We start from the raw sequence: 16,455 nt of genomic DNA, 5'->3' as shown, positions 1-16,455 counted from the left end.
GAGTTACCTGATGGTTAGTCTGCTTTTTACAGCAGGTACACAAAGAGCAGCATTGAACATTCTTCTTCTGCACCAAGGCTTTAAAAGTGATCTGATGAAATATGAATAAGTAATTCTTCCCATGAAGAATGAAGAACGGATGGTTAGCCACAGCAATGATGGAACACCAGACCTATTGTCTGGCAGCAACAGCAAGAAGTTTGACACACAACCTGTCAAAGTCAGGAACAACTGCCAATGTTTGACAGTTACAGAAACAAAACAACAAAAAAACCATACATTTTGTTCCTTGGTAGTTGAGAGCCCAGGACATGCCCCAGGCATTAGTTTAGATAGTAGAGCACCTCGAGGCATGGCAGTTAAAGCCCTAGCATCACCATCTAGACTTCACACAGCTGCCACTGTGAATTGCATTCAGTGTTCATGTTTCTTTTTAAACAACTCCAGGTGGAGAAGTCTGATACTACATTCATACAGATAGCCAGTGAGTGCTCTATTACTTCCTGCCAAGTTACTCTGAGTTATGCCAAATACTAGATTCACTCCAAGCCTGCCATTTTAGTGAACTGGCTTTGCAAGATAGATATTTGCCAAATTCATCTTTTGGTGTAAATCTATGACTATGTATGTATGTTGGGGGGCACTAAAAGGGCAATCAGATTGAAATTTGTAATTTAACAATGGCACCAAAGGAAGCAGAAGCTGAAAGAAAATGTTCAAGTGCAGTGGCATCTCTTCCTTGCTGCTGATGTATGGAGCTTTTTAATATACCTTAATGTTTGCCCTCTCAGACAGAGAGAAGAGAAACAACAAAGACTTAACTGTATTTCCCCCCTTTCACTTAAGCCATCTTTGCATGCATCATATTCTGGTGCTCTTCAACAGCCACCTAGTCCCCCACTCAGAATAACTTATAGCAGCCCTAAAACTATGTTCAGTTCGCTCTTAGCAACGTGCAGCAGCAGGAAGACACAACAGTATCTGGGCATAGAATGGAGAGTGGATCCTAACCAAGCAAAGATCCGGATATGTACCTCAGATTAAAGTGACTGCATCACCATATTCAGAGCTTTGGAGGTTTTACAGTACAGGGGTGTATTTATGATGTGGTTCTAGTTATGCACTGTTTGGGCAGCATACAGAAATTCATTCAGTGTTTAAGAGTGCATGATTAAAAAAGAAGTCAGAATGTCCATAAATGATTGCTTACCCACGATTTGTTACTTCTGCATATGCATTTTTAAAAACACTCACAGCAGTATCTGAGCAAACCATAAATGAGCTGGAAATACATCAGATTCACAGAAAAAAATAATTTCCCTCTCAATAAAGACCTCTTACTTAAAAAGAGAAAAGTTCCATGTGAGAGCCATCCAAGGGATAATTCCCAACTAGTTCTCTAAGTGCACTAGGAGAAACCCTGCACAAGTATATATGGATCGCCATTCACTCTAGTCCCATCAAGAGCACTGCTCCAGCAACTACCTGGCTAACATCTGTGATGTTACTACCTATATTAGATATACTGTGACAGTCTGAGATAAATGTTCCAACTCAGCCAAGACCTTAAACATGAGGATCTTGACTACAACTTAGAATAAAATGTGTTCAAGTGAATTTTAAGATATTAAAACTAAAATGTATACAAGCATGCATTTATTCAAGAAAACTTCAGATAGAAAAGCTAGCTGATTCTTAAAGAGTGCAGTTACAACTTACTTCGCTTCTTGGATTGATGATTTCCCCAGTCATTTGGTCTGCACAGAAGCTGGTCACACATGGATTCCAGATCCTGACAAATGAAACTATTCATTAAATTCTGCCCAATTACTGCTAATTAAAATTGGAAGTAAGTCACTGTTAAGTGTTAGAAGTTCACCCAATGCTTATAAAAATGCATTATTATTTACTGCCATGCTAATAGATTCAATTCTGTCAGACCCCAGTGCCAATTCAGCTATTGTAATATTTCTGTAGTCCAAGTTCTTGGAAAAGGGACTCTTGTGTCTATCTTAGGATAATCAAGACAGAGGTAGACTGAGGGACTCCAAAAAAATATCTCACCAAACTGAATGATTGGGCAACAAAATGGCAAATGAAATTTAATGTGGATAAGTGTAAAGTAATGCACATTGGGAAAAATAACCCCAACTATACGTACAGTATGATGGGGGCTAATTTGGCTATGGCAAATAAGGAAAGAGATCTTGGAGTTATCAATGATAGTTCTCTGAAAACTTCCACACAGTGTGCAGTGGTGGTCAAAAAGGCAAATAGGATGCTAGGAATTATTAAGAAAGGGATAGAAAATAAGACAGAATATTTCACTGCCCCTGTATAAAACTATGGTACACCCACATCTTGAATACTGTGTACAGATGTGGTCTCCTCACCTCAAAAAAGAGGCAACTAAAATGATTAGGGGTTTGGAATGGGTCCCATATGAAGAGAAGTTAAAGCAACTGGGACTTCTCAGTTTAGAAAAGAGGAGACTGAAGGGGGGATATGATAGAGGTATATAAAATCATGACTGGTGTGGAGAAGGCGGATAAAGAAAAGTTATTTATTAGTTCCCATAATAGAAGAACTAGAGGACAGCAAATGAAATTAATGGGTAGCAGGTTTAAAACTAATAAAAAAGTTTTTCCACACAGCATGTAGTCAACCTGTGGAACTCCTTGCCAAAGGAGGCTGAGAGGGCTACGACTATAACAGACTTTAAAGAGAAGCTAGAGAATTTCATGGAGGTTAGGTCCATAAAAGGCTATTAGCCAGGAGATAGAAATGGTGTCCCTGGCCTCTGTTTGTCAGAGGCTGGAGAAGGATGGCAGGAGACAAATTGCTTGATCATTGTCTTCGGTCCACCCTCTCTGGGGCACCTGGTAGTGGCCACTGTCAGCAGACAGGCTACTGGGCTAGATGGACCTTTGGTCCGACCCAGTATAGCCGTTCTTATGTTCCAATAGGAACAGAGCATATATTTCAGTTAAAAGTTGTCGATACTATGTATACACACACAATTCCGTTACCATGCCAGAGAAGCCTCTTATCTCCTAGGTAAATAAAAATATTTTTCTATTTTATTACCTATGTTGTTGAAAGCAAAAAAAAGTAGGTGCTATATGAAACCACTTTCAGTTCTAGCCTGGAAGTGTCCTTGATCTTGAGGGTGTGAAAGTCAGACATTCCACTTTGCTTAGGCACACAGTTTTGTAGCAATGGTTATGAATGATGCTATTCTACAAGGAACTCCCAGTTAAACATCTATTTTGACAAGATATTTTATGTATAGTGTTGTATAGCCATGTTAGTCCCAGGATATTACAGACAAGGTGGGTGAGGTAATGTCTTTTATTGGAGCAATTTATGTTGGTGAAAGAAGCTTTCAAAGTTACAGCGCTTTTTCAGATCTTTATCAGGCTGCTATGGATTAGGTCATTAAGGGCAAATGTTGTACTCTAGTGAAATGAAAGCACAAGAGCAGGAACTGCCAGTGTTTTCCCTACAACTAGGGTTTTCTTTGTTTTGCTAATTACTTAGAAAATACTGAAGTTCTACAGGCAACAATAATTGAACTCATTAAGTTTAGATGAGTGTAAAAAAGGTAATATGGATCAATGGTTAGGACACTGCTCTTAGAGACAGTGGAGACTAATTACTGGTTCTGCCACTAGCTCATTTTGGAACTTTGGGAAAGTCACTTCACCTGTTTTTACTCTGTCTCTAAACTAATAGCAAAATGCAGGACTATGTAGCACTTTAAAGACTAACAAGATGGTTCATTAGATGATGAGCTTTTGTGAGCCAGACCCACTTCCTCAGATCAAATAGTGGAAGAAAATAGTCACAACCATATATACCAAAGGATACAATTAAAAAAAATGAACACATATGAAAAGGACAAATCATATTTCCCTGCATCCCCCTTCTGTTCTGAAATGTGATTTGTCCTTTTCGTATGTGTTCATTTTTTTAATTGTATCCTTTGGTATATATCGTTGTGACTATTTTCTTCCACTATTTGATCTGAGGAAGTGGGTCTGGCCCATGAAAGTTCATCATCTAATAAACCATCTTGTTAGTCTTTAAAGTGCTACATAGTCCTGCATTTTGCTTCAGCTACACCAGACTAACACGGCTACACTTCTATTACTACAGGCAGTCCCCGAGTTACGCAGATCCGACTTACGTCGGATCCACAGTTACGAACGGGGCCCTCCCTCTCCCTGGTCTCCAGCAGACCAGGGAGAGGAAGCAAAGCGGTGGAACACGCGGGCAGCTGACAGCCCAGACGCGTCTGGGCTGTCCTGCTGCCCGCGTGCTCCGCGGCTTTGCTCTGCTTTGCTCCCCGTCCCCCTGGTCTGCAGACCAGGGGGACGGGGAGCAAAGCAGAGCAAAGCCACGGAGCCCGAGGGCAGCAGGACAGCCACGGCGCATCTGGGCTGTCCCGCTGCCCCCGTGCTCTGCGGCTTTGCTCCAGATGCCTGTGGTACAGCAGCTGGGGCGCTGCCGGTTGGTCCCGTAGCGCCGCTCTGGGCGCTAGTGGACCAACCCGGCAGCACCCAAGCTGCTCTGCCCCAGGCGTCCTGATTCAGCCACTGCTGGTCAGTTTCAGCAGCGGCTGAATCAGGACGCCTGGGGCAGAGCAGCTTGGGTGCTGCTGGGTTGGTCCAGTAGCGCCGAGGCTACTGGACCAACCCAGCAGCAGCCAAGCTGCTCTGCCCCAGGCGTCCCCAAGTCAGCCGCTGCTGAAACTGACCAGTGGCCGACTACAGGAAGCCCCTGCCCCTGGCTTCCTGGAATCAGCCACTGATCAGTTTCAGCAGCAGCTGACTTGGGGATGCCTGGGGTTCTTAAGTTGAATCTGTATGTAAGTCAGAATTGGCGTCCAGATTCAGCCGCTGTTGAAACTGATCAGTTTCAGCAGCGGCTGAATCTTGACGCCAGTTCCGACTTACATACAGATTCAACTTAAGAGCAAATCTACAGTCCCTATCTTGTACGTAACCCGGGGACTGCCTGTATTCTAAACTAATAGAGACCCCCAAAAGAGCTTAGACTGGGCCTAAAATAGTGCGTCTCCAAACCAAAGAGCCTCTAGTAACTAATAGCTAATTTTAAAAAGAAAAGGTACATAAACAAATTCAGACAACACATCTTCTGAGCTGCAATTTTAAAAACCGCTAAGTTTTCTATTTTAGCTAGAAAGTTAAAGTCATTGACAGTTGGTTTCCACTGGTCTTGCAGTGTTTTGTATTGACTAGAGCATATGACTGAAAACTGAGAACAAGGTTCTAGTGTAATTCTGATGCTGAATAATGTAATACTTCTATTCCATTTCTCATCTGGGTTGTCCTGGGTAAAAGGGATATCTTTTTCTTGCAAAATCTCTTCAAAACAGTTTGATGTTTCCATTTAAGTGTTAATTTTGCAATAGCTGAGATAATGTATTTCTACTTTAACATTTGTATTATTTTCTTCAAAAAAGTAAAATAGACTACATAAAAATGGTTTCAGAAAAAAAAGACACTATTGACAAAAAGATTGGGCAGAATTTTCAAGCCGTTCTAGTTATGAGGCTGTGTTAGTATTTGCCAAATTGTGTAAGGTGCCTTAGAGTAAATGGGGTGACCCAGACAATTATAGGCCTTCTCACCCTGACATTGTTCCATGCAAGATAATGGAGCAGCTGATACAGGGCTTCATTAATAAACAAATTACAGGAGGGTAATATGATTGTCCACAGGGGTTTATGGAAAATAGATCATGTAAACTTGATGTCTTTGATGAAGTTACAAACTTTGGTTGATAAAAAAATGGTATTGACAGACTTCTGACTAATAAGACATTTTGATTAAAAAACTAGAAGGGTAAAGAATTACCACTGCACATATTAAATAGATTAAAAACAGGCTAGGTCTCAAAATGTATTTCAGAATTATCAGGCAGGTGCATTTCCTCTGGGTCCCAACTAAAATTTTATCCCTGTACTATTTAACATGTTAATCAATGACCTAAGACGCATCTAATCAATGATAAAGTTTGCAACGGATATGCAAACTAGGGGAGTAATACAGAATGAAGAGGACAAGTTATTGAGTGTGACCTGATCTCACTTGATAAACTAGGTGAAAGCAAATGAAGTTAAGCATATACATCTAGGAACAAAGAATATAGAACATATTTACAGGTTGGTGTACTATATTCTGAAAATAGTGACTCAAAGATATTTGGCCAGTTGACTATCCTTTATGATGCCCATGAATTCCCTGTATGACACTGACAAAACACCCCACCCCCAAATGCAGTTCTGTGGTATCTCAAATAGGAAGAACGGTTATTTTACCTCTGCATTTGCACTAGTGCAACAGCAGCTGGAATACTATATTGAGTTCTGGTGCCCACAAGTCAAGAAGGATATTGATAAATTGAAGAAGGTTCAGAAAAAAAGCCATGAGAAGACATACCTTAGTGACAATGCAGAGCTGATTATTTAGCTTGAGAAGGTTAAAGTGCTACTTGATTACAGGCTATAAATATCTAAATGGAGTCTAACAATGGACTCTAGCAGGGAAAGGTAGAACACAATACAATAGCTCAGACCTTAAGTTAGACAAATTTAGACTGGAAATAAAGAGATAAATGTGTGGCAAAAGTAATTAACTATTGGAAAAATTACCAAGGACTTTGAGGGTATCCTCCATCACTAACAATTTTTAAATCAATATTGGGTGGTTTTCTAAAAAGATTGGCTTTGGGAATTTTAGGGAACTTATATGGCCAGTACAGACAAAGAGAGGGATTTTGCACCATTATAACTTCAAGACTGCATTTGGAATCACTTTGATCTTATTCTTCTCCAAGGGTACGTCTATACTACAGCGCTAGTTCGAACTAACTTAGTTCGAATTCGTTAATTCGAACTAAGCTAATTCGAACTAACGCGTCTAGAACTAAAAACTAGTTCGAATTAGCGTTTTGCTAATTCGAACTAGCAAGTCCACATTGAGTGGACTCTGAACAGGGCTTAAGGATGGCCGGAAGCAGTGCCGGCAGGGCATACAAGGAGGACTTAGAGCATGGAGATGCTGTCTCAGGCTAGCCGAGGGCTGCGCTTAAAGGGTCCCGACCCCCACCCCGGACACACAGTTCTAAGGGGTGCCCCGCTTGCAAAGAAGTTCTGGCTTGGAGTGCCCGGAGTACCCACACTGGGCACATCACGCCACTCGGCCATCAGCCCGGCTGCACTTGCCTCAGGCTGCCATCTGGGGAGAGTGGGCAATTGGGGGGCTGCAGGAGAGCTTCCACCCCCAGAAGCCCGCAGAGCCAGCCCAGTCGTCCCCATCGGGGGCTCGTACCCCATTCCTCCCTCACCTCCTTCCACTTACCCTTCCCTAGCCCCCCTTCTTATTGATGTACAAAATAAAGATAACGTTTCTTCCAACATTGACTCTGTCTTTATTGAACAAAACTGGGGGAGACTGGGAAAAGGAAGTGGGAGAGGGGAAGAGAAAGGCTGGGAGAAGGGAGGGCAACTAACATGATCAGGGGTTGGGAACAGGTCCCAGATGAAGAAAGGCTACAGAGACTGGGACTGTTCAGCTTAGAAAAGAGGAGACGTAGGGGGGACAGGATAGAGGTCTCTAAAAGCAGGGGTTGGGTGGAGACGGTGCATTCAGAAAAGTTCTTCCTGAGTTCCCATAAAGAAGGACTAGAGGACATCAAAGGAAAGGAATGGGTAGCAGGCTTCAAACTAGTAACAGAAAGTTGTTCTTCAGAAAGCAAATAGTTAACCTGCGGAACTCCTTGCTGCAGGAGGCTGTGAAGGCTACAACTAGAACAGAGTTTAAAGGGAAGTGAGATCAAGTCATGGAGGTTGGGTCCATGGAGTAGTCTTAGCCAGGGGGTAGGAGTGGTGTCCAGGCGCCAAGGTTTGTGGAAGGCTGGAGAGGGATGGCATGAGACAAATGGCTTGGTCACTGTCTTCGGTCCATCCCCTCCAGGGTTCCTAGGGTTGGCCGCTGTCGGCAGACAGGCTACTGGGCTAGATGGACCTTTGGTCTGACCCAGAACGGCCATTGTAAGCTCAGGGCTCAGGGTCGGGGGTCTCAGTGGACCCCCTTGATTTTCATGCACACCTGCTCCTGGGTGGCCAGGCTGGCAGCTCTCCTGCCCTAGACGGCCACTTTCCTGTGCCTAGTGCGGAGATCGTGGACGAGGTCCACGATGTCCGCACTAGCCCAGGAAGGTGCCCGCCTCTTGCGGTCCAGGGCAAGCTCCCGGGAGCCGCCAGCCTGGTCCCGGCAAGAGGGGGTGGGCTGGGGGACATCGGGTGGGTGGCTCTGTGCCGTGCCAGGTGCAGGGTCTGCTAGTTGGGTGCTGGCAGGCTTGCACCTGGCATGGGCACCGTAGCCAGTCCGTGCCCCTTTAAGGGGTCCGGGGCCGGGAGGGGGGCATAGAGTTTCCCTGGTGTTGGCCAGAGTGGCCACCAGGGAAACCTGGGGAGGGCTAGCCTCCCACTAGTTCGAACTAAAGGGCTACACAGCCCTTAGTTCGAACTAGCTAGTTCGAACTAGGCGTTAGTCCTCGTAAAATGAGGTTTACCTAGTTCGAACTAAGCGCTCCATTAGTTCGAATTAAGTTCGAACTAACGGAGCGCTAGTGTAGCGCCTAGGAAAGTTAGTTCGAACTAACGTCCGTTAGTTCGAACTAACTTTGTAGTGTAGACATACCCTAAGATGTTATGTTGGCTGCATGCTTGTCTAATACCACTTACTGTTTCTTTTAAAGTTTATTTGAAGCTGTAAGAAACTGTTCACAATGGTGGGTAGAGAGTTCCAGAACCCATACAGCAAAGTATTGTAAACAATTCAATACATTTGACTTTGATCCCTCAGTTGCTAAATATTTTATTTCCAAAGTCTATTAATTTCCACCTGTAATAGCCCCTGTGTAAACTTTCAAAGTAAGAAGAGCATAAATTCCTTAAACCAAAGTATATTGAACATAAATTCTTAAAACATGACAGATTAGGAGTAATCTGTGTGATAATTCACGTAGAGTGTGCATTAGACATAGGGCCAGAGACTAAATGCCAGCATAACCTATTCATCAGAATCACTCCATAATTTAAGCCCTTTAGCGACTTACATATTTCAGAATACAAATTCCCACAAGAACAATATTTAGGAGTGAAAGAATAAGGGAAGCAGACCCGGAAGGGTTCTTCTAATTATAGTTTCACTTACATAAGAACGGCCGTACTGGGTCAGACCAAAGGTCCATCTAGCCCAGTATCCTGTCTACCGACAGTGGCCAACACCAGGTGCCCCAGAGAGGGTGGACTGAAGACAATGATCAAGCGATTTGTCTCCTGCCATCCCTCTCCAGCCTCTGACAGACAGAGGCCAAGGACACCATTTTATCCCCTGGCTAATAGCCTTTTATGGACCTAACCTCCATGAAATTATCTAGCTTCTCTTTAAACTCTATTATAGTCCTAGCCTTCACAGCCTCCTCTGGCAAGGAGTTCCACAGGTTGACAACACGCTGTGTGAAGAAGAACTTTCTTTTATTAGTTTTAAACCTGCTCCCCATTAATTTCGTTTGGGTTAATTTCATTAACTCATATTGTGCATTATGTTCCATTTCTCGTGTAGTTACCCTAATAATGGCTGTGCACATATCCTGCATGGATTAGAAAGGTAAATAATGCTAGACAATGTTATACTCAAACTACTATGGAGGTGTGAAATTCAGTTGTGAACTCTTCACAACTCAGTCAGATCACCCCAGTTTTCAGGTAAATCCTGCAAGGCACATTTTCTCCTGGAGCACTTTCTCTGCCATGTTTTAATCTTTCTATTCACAATTGGCACCAGATCTGTTTGAGGAAAGCTACAGTATTGTGCGATGGGGAGAATATTTCAGATATTGTCAGTCGGTTTCTAAGATTTGTGCAAAGAAAGTCATGTTTGAATGTAAGCCAGTGAAAGAAATCAAGGGGGTTGTCTCTACCAGAGGGAGGCTACTGAAGTGGCAGGCCATGCAGGGGACAGTGGATCTGCCCCCCTCCCTGGAAAAAGGTGAGCTAATGAGCTACAAGATAATGAAGCCATCCTAAATGCAATATGATCTGTAGTCTCCTGTGCTTTACATATAAAGACCATATTGTCCGATTGCACAAAATGTGTTGACTTCACAGCTACTGTGTTCTCTCTGGGTAAACCAGAAGCTTCACACTTTTGAGTGGAATTGAACACACTCCTTTCTCTGTCTAAGTCCTGGGGACTCTGCAGGGTCAGTGCTTTGCTAGAAGGACTACACAGGGGATTCCAATACTTGGATGGGAGGGGAATGGGTTTTCAATATGTGGGCAGATAGGTGGGATCTGAGGAGGCGGCGGCCTGCATTCAAATAATGAGTCTTGCCATTACCTCAGTTTTGGGAGTCCATAGTCAATTCAGTTTGCAGGAATTTGAAATGCTCCAGGGGCCCAAATAACAAAGTTTGGATTCCCTTTACAGCAATCTTATAGAAGGTGCTCATTAGGATCTGAAAACCAGGTCTGGCCTACATCAGCCAGAGATTTTTCAGAAAGTGCACCAGAGTTTCTAACTGCTCACCAATCTTAGCTAGAGCAAACTGAACTTTTAATCATCTTTGTCAGTGTAGCTGCTGGGGCCCATTTTAAATTATTTACTTTTGAAGTATGTGGGCACCCCAGTCATCATTTCAAACTCATTTTGTGTGAAATTAGTTTTCTAGTCAAATCATCCTCCATTGCTGTAGCATTGAACTGTAACAGACTTTGCTTCTCAAAAACTGAAGGAGATGAGGAAATCACAGCCAAATGCGGTTCCTATCGGAGTTGAAGGCAAAGCTCCCTTTAGCGGGGTAGGCCTAAATACGAAAACTTGTGTGGCAAGCCCTGCAATTCTTCCTCGTTCTCTCCTTTGTCTCCTTTCTAGGCACCAGTTGTTGCTAACTAAGCATTCTACTGCTGGCATCATGGCTTTGCTTACATCCCTCCTGGTTTCTTTCAATTTAGGTATCTGACTCAAGGGGGACAAAACTAAACACAACCAGAAAGCTGAGAAGTAAATATAGCTGGTAGCCTCAAGAACTGTAAGAGACCTTTCTTATTGAAACATTTGTATATAGTAACATGACGTCCAAGTTTTAATAAATCAAGAACTTTCCCAAAAGCATCTTTTCCTCATTCCTGCTCTACCTGGTTTTGAATTTAACGAAGTCATTCCAAGTCAAGAGACAGGGGAGCCTTAGAATCAACTTTAGCAGTTTGTGGCGTGTCAATCACTGAACTCTTTCCAAATTCTGAGCCAAAGGAAGACAACAATTGATTACTGTGACCAGGTGCTGTCTGCCCTTCAGTTGTGAGCTAAGTGGGCACTCACTCTGCCTGCTTATCTTTCTTGGAAATGCCTAGCACATTCTGGTATCAGGAGCCCACAAAAGCTCCTGATACCATCTATGGTTTTTGTTAGTCTCTAAGATGCTGCAGCTTTGTTGTTTACATTTTTTTAGCACATTCAGGGTGATACCCTAAATAAATAATGGAAGTGCCCTATTAGATGCACCTCTTCAGTGTGCATGGTCTCATTAGCAGAAGTGGCCAGCTGAACTAGGATTGCTAGATGGTTTAACCAAAAACACCGAACACCCCTCTCCCCCCCCCAAAAAAAACACCAGGGAAAAAATTCTGTTGGGGGGGGGGGGGAGGAGACCAAAGTTGTTGAGAAAAAAAGGACCCCAAGAGTTAAGCAGAAAATAAAAATAAAATAGCACGGCCCCTTTAAGTGCATGCAGAGTCAGAATAGGGATAGGAAGACGAGAGAGGTTGAGCACTAAGACCCAGGGAAGACATTGCTTCCCCTTGCTGCATGTCTTTAGACTTTTTGCTGGTGACCTCATTGTTTTCTTGATCGAGTCAGAAGGCAGCTTCCCTGTGGAACCAGCTAAGCGGGGAGTTCGGGGACGGGGGAACCAGAGGCTGGGCCCAGTTGCTGAGTGTGTCATAGAGTTGCCAGGTATCTGGTATTTTTGCCTCCTGGAAGGGAAAAAAAACCCAGAAAAATACTAGACATTTTAGCTGTCTGGTATCTTCTGAATTTTTTTCACTGGACAGGAGGCAAAAATACCGGACTGTCCGGATCAATACTGGACACCTGGCAACCCTAAACTGAACTAAAGAGACAGGGCCATATAATCCCATCAAGTCTAAAACAGAGCTTGTCTTGCTCAGTTTTAAAAATGCACTGCCACAGAACTGGTTGCTTTTAAGTTGGTTAACCACCGCTCCCGTCTTAATTGTGGAACATGCTGTCCCAGTTTTTCCAATCCAGCTATTTATCTAAAGCCAGTGTTACCAGTTTGCTAGAAAGACTTTTCCTGTCACAGCCAATAGCTTACTACCTCTCCTCTGATTATCATTTAGGTCACTGAAAATTGACAATGCAGAAATTCCAGGCAATGGCATAGATTTAGGGGCTTCTCAATATTTCTTGCAAAACGTTAAGACTGCCCCAAAGACTCAATTACACGCAGAATCTGGGCTAGATTCATCCTTTTGCCTCACACCACACCCAAGGTGTGCACCAGATGCCTTCTAATGAACACCCTGCTTCACTGCTATAATTAAGTACTACTCGATGTCACCTCCCTTCTGCTGGGCTAGTTTGACAGAGATACTATCATTTTGCCTTGCAGTCTCAGACATCATCACTAACCAAAATAAGGTTATCATGGACAGCAACATTGAAAGCAAGAGAGAAATCAGAGATAGTGTCTTGAGGCACTATCAGCTGCTGAGGGGATGTAAGATGAGATGGAGTATCTGTATATCACCAACTGTAATGATGGGGGCAGGGGGAGTGGTTGTGTTGGTTTATTTTTCTGCTGTCCAGAAAGAAGTTACAGTACTAGCTACAAATAGAAATGGTAAGAGTTTCCTGAAGGGATCTAGGGGAAATAACTAGAAAATCCCTAAGGAACAATACTGTACGTAAAATTCTGCTTTATGTTGATATAAGTGAAGTACCACCATAGAAATTAAATCCTATCTAGTCCTTTGAATTCACAATTCCTGTTTAAAATTGCATAATTGTGCAAAGTTTACATTGATTCAAAAATAACCCTGTACGAAAACCAAAATAACCTGCTAAGTGAGTCATGTGTATGTTTGATTTTACATAGGCTTGATAAGATTATCTTTGCCAGACACATGAAATGTCTGGTATTTTCTAATTAGGTACGTTTTATTATTATTAGGAGTATCAGTATGTAGTTGTATACTGCCTGGCTGGTAGACACACTCACACTGCATGGCTGTGTCTACACTGCACCCCTTTTCCGGAAAAGGGATGCAGATGAGACAAGTCGGAATTGCAAATGAAGCAGGGGATTTAAATATCCCCCGCTTCATTTGTATAAACATGGCTGCTGCTTTTTTCCGGCTCAGGGCTTTGCCAGAGAAAAGCGCCAGTCTAGATGGGATCTTTTGGAAAATAAAGCCTTTTCCGAAAGGTCCCTTATTCCTCTTAAAATCAGGAATAAGGGACCTTTCGGAAAAGGCTTTATTTTCCAAAAGATCCCATCTAGACTGATGCTTTTCTCCGGCAAAGCCCCGAACCGGAAAAAAGCGGCAGCCATGTTTATATAAATGAAGCAGGGGATATTTAAATCCCCCGCTTCATTTGCAATTCCAACTTGTCTCATCAGCATCCCTTTTCTGGAAAAGGGGTCCAGTGTAGACACAGCCCATGAGTGTGTCTACTAGCCAGGCAGTAGGCAAATACAGTGGAGGGGGTGGGGCCAGGGTGGGAGGGAATCCCCAGGGCCGGACTCGCTCATGCTTTGCCAGGACCATGCCCGGGATCTGCGTGTGCCTGGGTCAGTCCTGCTCCCCTCTGGCCAATTCTCTCCCCCCAGTCCTCCTCCCAGCCAGCCCATCCCCCCCAGTCTCCCCTGGCCAGCCCCACTGCCCCCTACAAATCCCACTTCCCACCAGCGGTTCTCCCCCCTCCTCCTCCCAATCTCCCCCCAGCCAGACCTGCTTCCCGCAGGTCCTATCCCCATCCTCCTGCCTCCCCCCCCCACCTCTCCCCCTCCCCCAATCTCCCCTGGCCTCTGCCACCAGCTGGTTTACACACACCCTCCCTCCCTCGGCCAGCCCCACTCCCCTTCCAGCCGGTGTCCCCGCCTCCATCTGAGATCAAGTGTGTCCAGTATTTTTTTTGAAGCCATCTGGTAACCCTATTTGAAGACTGGAGTCATGGTGATCCATCTAATGCTGGCACACAGATATATGAAAAGCCCTGCCACCAAATCGTACTGCTCCTTGTCCAGTATATTGGTTTGCACACTGCAATTGTTACCTCATTATAGTCTAAAATCATAACTTCTCTTCCCCAAAATGGATAAAGGGAATCCTGAGACTAAAATTCACAGACAGAAAACAAGGAAACAGAGTGCATAAGAGGACAGAGTGGATATGGAGCAAACATCAGACTGGTAAGCACAGAAAAAGACTCAACTGACAACCTGATTTCATCTAACTGGGAAGAGTGGAAGGAGTTGATCATCAGCTTGAAAAACATTCCTTGCTGCACCCATTGCTTCCCATGGGTGAGACAGATGGACAGCACCAGGCTATCCCTTTACTTCTAGTCTACCCAGCCACAGTATGGGGATATGCTCTCACACACAGCCACAGGAAACATAGAACACACAATTGGGATATAAGTGGAGAGAGAGAAATTCAGCACCATACAAAACAAATCTCTCTAGCCTCAGAGTGAGATTCAGTGTATGTGCCAGAGAATTGCTGACCCCACCATCCACAGCTGAGACTTTTAGAAAGAGGTGTCAGGTGGGATCATGACCTTGTGGTGTACAGTTCTGTTTCCTATAAACCATTAACAACCCAGAACACTAAATAGCAAGAGGGCAACACCTCTTATGCCTACAAGTTATTCCATGTGGAAAGCCATCCACACCTGCAGAGACACAGTGGTGAGACTCTGTGTGGGGGCAGGGTTCAGCAGCTGTGTAGAATGCATATTGAAAGCTGTATTAGTTTTAAGCTACCATTTTAAATGCTTGGCTTGGGGTGGGGGAGGATTACCACCAGCCTTAGCTATGGGCTAGGGGGTGGTGTGGGGAAATATGCAGTCTAGGTAGCAGCATTCAGTTATGCTTATAACTAGCCTAGAGTAACATGGCTTGAGTGTGCTTTTTCAAGGGCAGCCTGCTATGTTTCTCTCTGTTGAGGTTTATGTATGTTTCAGTGACCTAGCCTCTTTGAGGCCAGGTCACTATGAAAACCATAGTGCAAATTCACCAAAATAACTCATTTATCACTTCAGAGCATATAATTTTTAAAGACCCACAACATGACACAGTGCATGCTAACATCTTCTATGCCAGGTGGGCTCCTAATGAGTCCACTTCTAGGCCTCTGCCAGGACAGCTACCCCAGGCCTTTCAGCTGGAGGGCAACCTCACACTTCCCAAAGGAAACTCCCACAGCTTTTATGCTGTCATAGCATCTTCACCAGGGAGGCATCCTTCAGTCCCCCAGCTCTCTCACGGTTCCCCAGGATCCAACTTTCCAGCATGGAAATATTACTGGGTAAACCCAGTTGCTACTCACCTGCTTTCAGCCTGCTCTGGCTAGAGGATTCAGCTCTTCAGCTGAGAGTCAGACAGCATCTCCCTTCACTGCTGCTGCTCCTCCTGCCCTAGCTGGGGGAAGTCAGCCAGCTAACTCCTCTTGCTACTCTCCTATCTTCAGCCTTCTCCCAGGAAACACTTTTTGGCTCTGTCAACTCTCATCTTGCCCTCCTCTCAAGGAGCCTTCACTTGTTAGGCCTCACCTTCTGCCTGAGCCATACAGCTGACTCAGCACATCTCTCCAATTCCCATGCCCTGGAGTGTTAAATGGATTATTTTGGAGAATTCTAATTTGCTCTATAGATTTAATATTGACCTGGCCTCACAAAAGAATATCACTGAGGTGTAAGAGCTTTCAGTAGACTGCTTGGTCCTTTATAGCCTTCAGGTGCTGGCCCACCTCCTTAATTGGCTAACGGGAAGCACCTGTTCAGGCGGAGGGGCTTAATCCTACTTCATTTACTGGGTCAGCCTTTCACAGAGACCTGAAGAGGTTAAGTGACTTAGTAAAATACTAGCAAGTCAGGGCAGAAGGGTACTTGCACTCTGGATGCTAACTAGCAGACCTCTCTCTAGAGAATAAAATGCAGGTTCTTGCTGATTCTTGATTAAAGCTTTTCTACAAATAAAACACATTGTAATAGCTTTAGGTCATACTCTGAACTAGTGATGCATATGGTTGTTTTCTTTAAAAACTGGAAGCCTTTATTTTGGAAGTGATGTGTTAATACCAGTCAGAAGTGAAAGCTGTACATGATGATC

General features: G+C 44.0%; 1 long non-coding RNA gene across 1 annotated transcript in view; it reads right to left on the bottom strand.

Annotated features, from left to right (window-relative positions):
- LOC142829946 (uncharacterized) overlaps window positions 1–16,011 on the bottom strand; it is a 325,854-nt gene extending 309,843 nt beyond the window's left edge. The window contains exons 1-2 of the long non-coding RNA XR_012904895.1: window positions 15,674–16,011; window positions 1,720–1,792 (exon numbers count right to left, since the gene is read on the bottom strand). This is a non-coding gene — a long non-coding RNA (uncharacterized LOC142829946). The remainder of the gene's footprint in view (window positions 1–1,719; window positions 1,793–15,673) is intronic.
- Between the last annotated feature and the right edge of the window lie 444 nt (window positions 16,012–16,455).

This window comes from Pelodiscus sinensis, chromosome 6, assembly GCF_049634645.1.
Source record: "Pelodiscus sinensis isolate JC-2024 chromosome 6, ASM4963464v1, whole genome shotgun sequence".
Lineage (NCBI taxonomy): Eukaryota > Metazoa > Chordata > Testudines > Trionychidae > Pelodiscus > Pelodiscus sinensis.
Note: the sequence above shows the minus strand (reverse complement) of the source record. Positions and strands in the feature narration are given on the sequence as shown.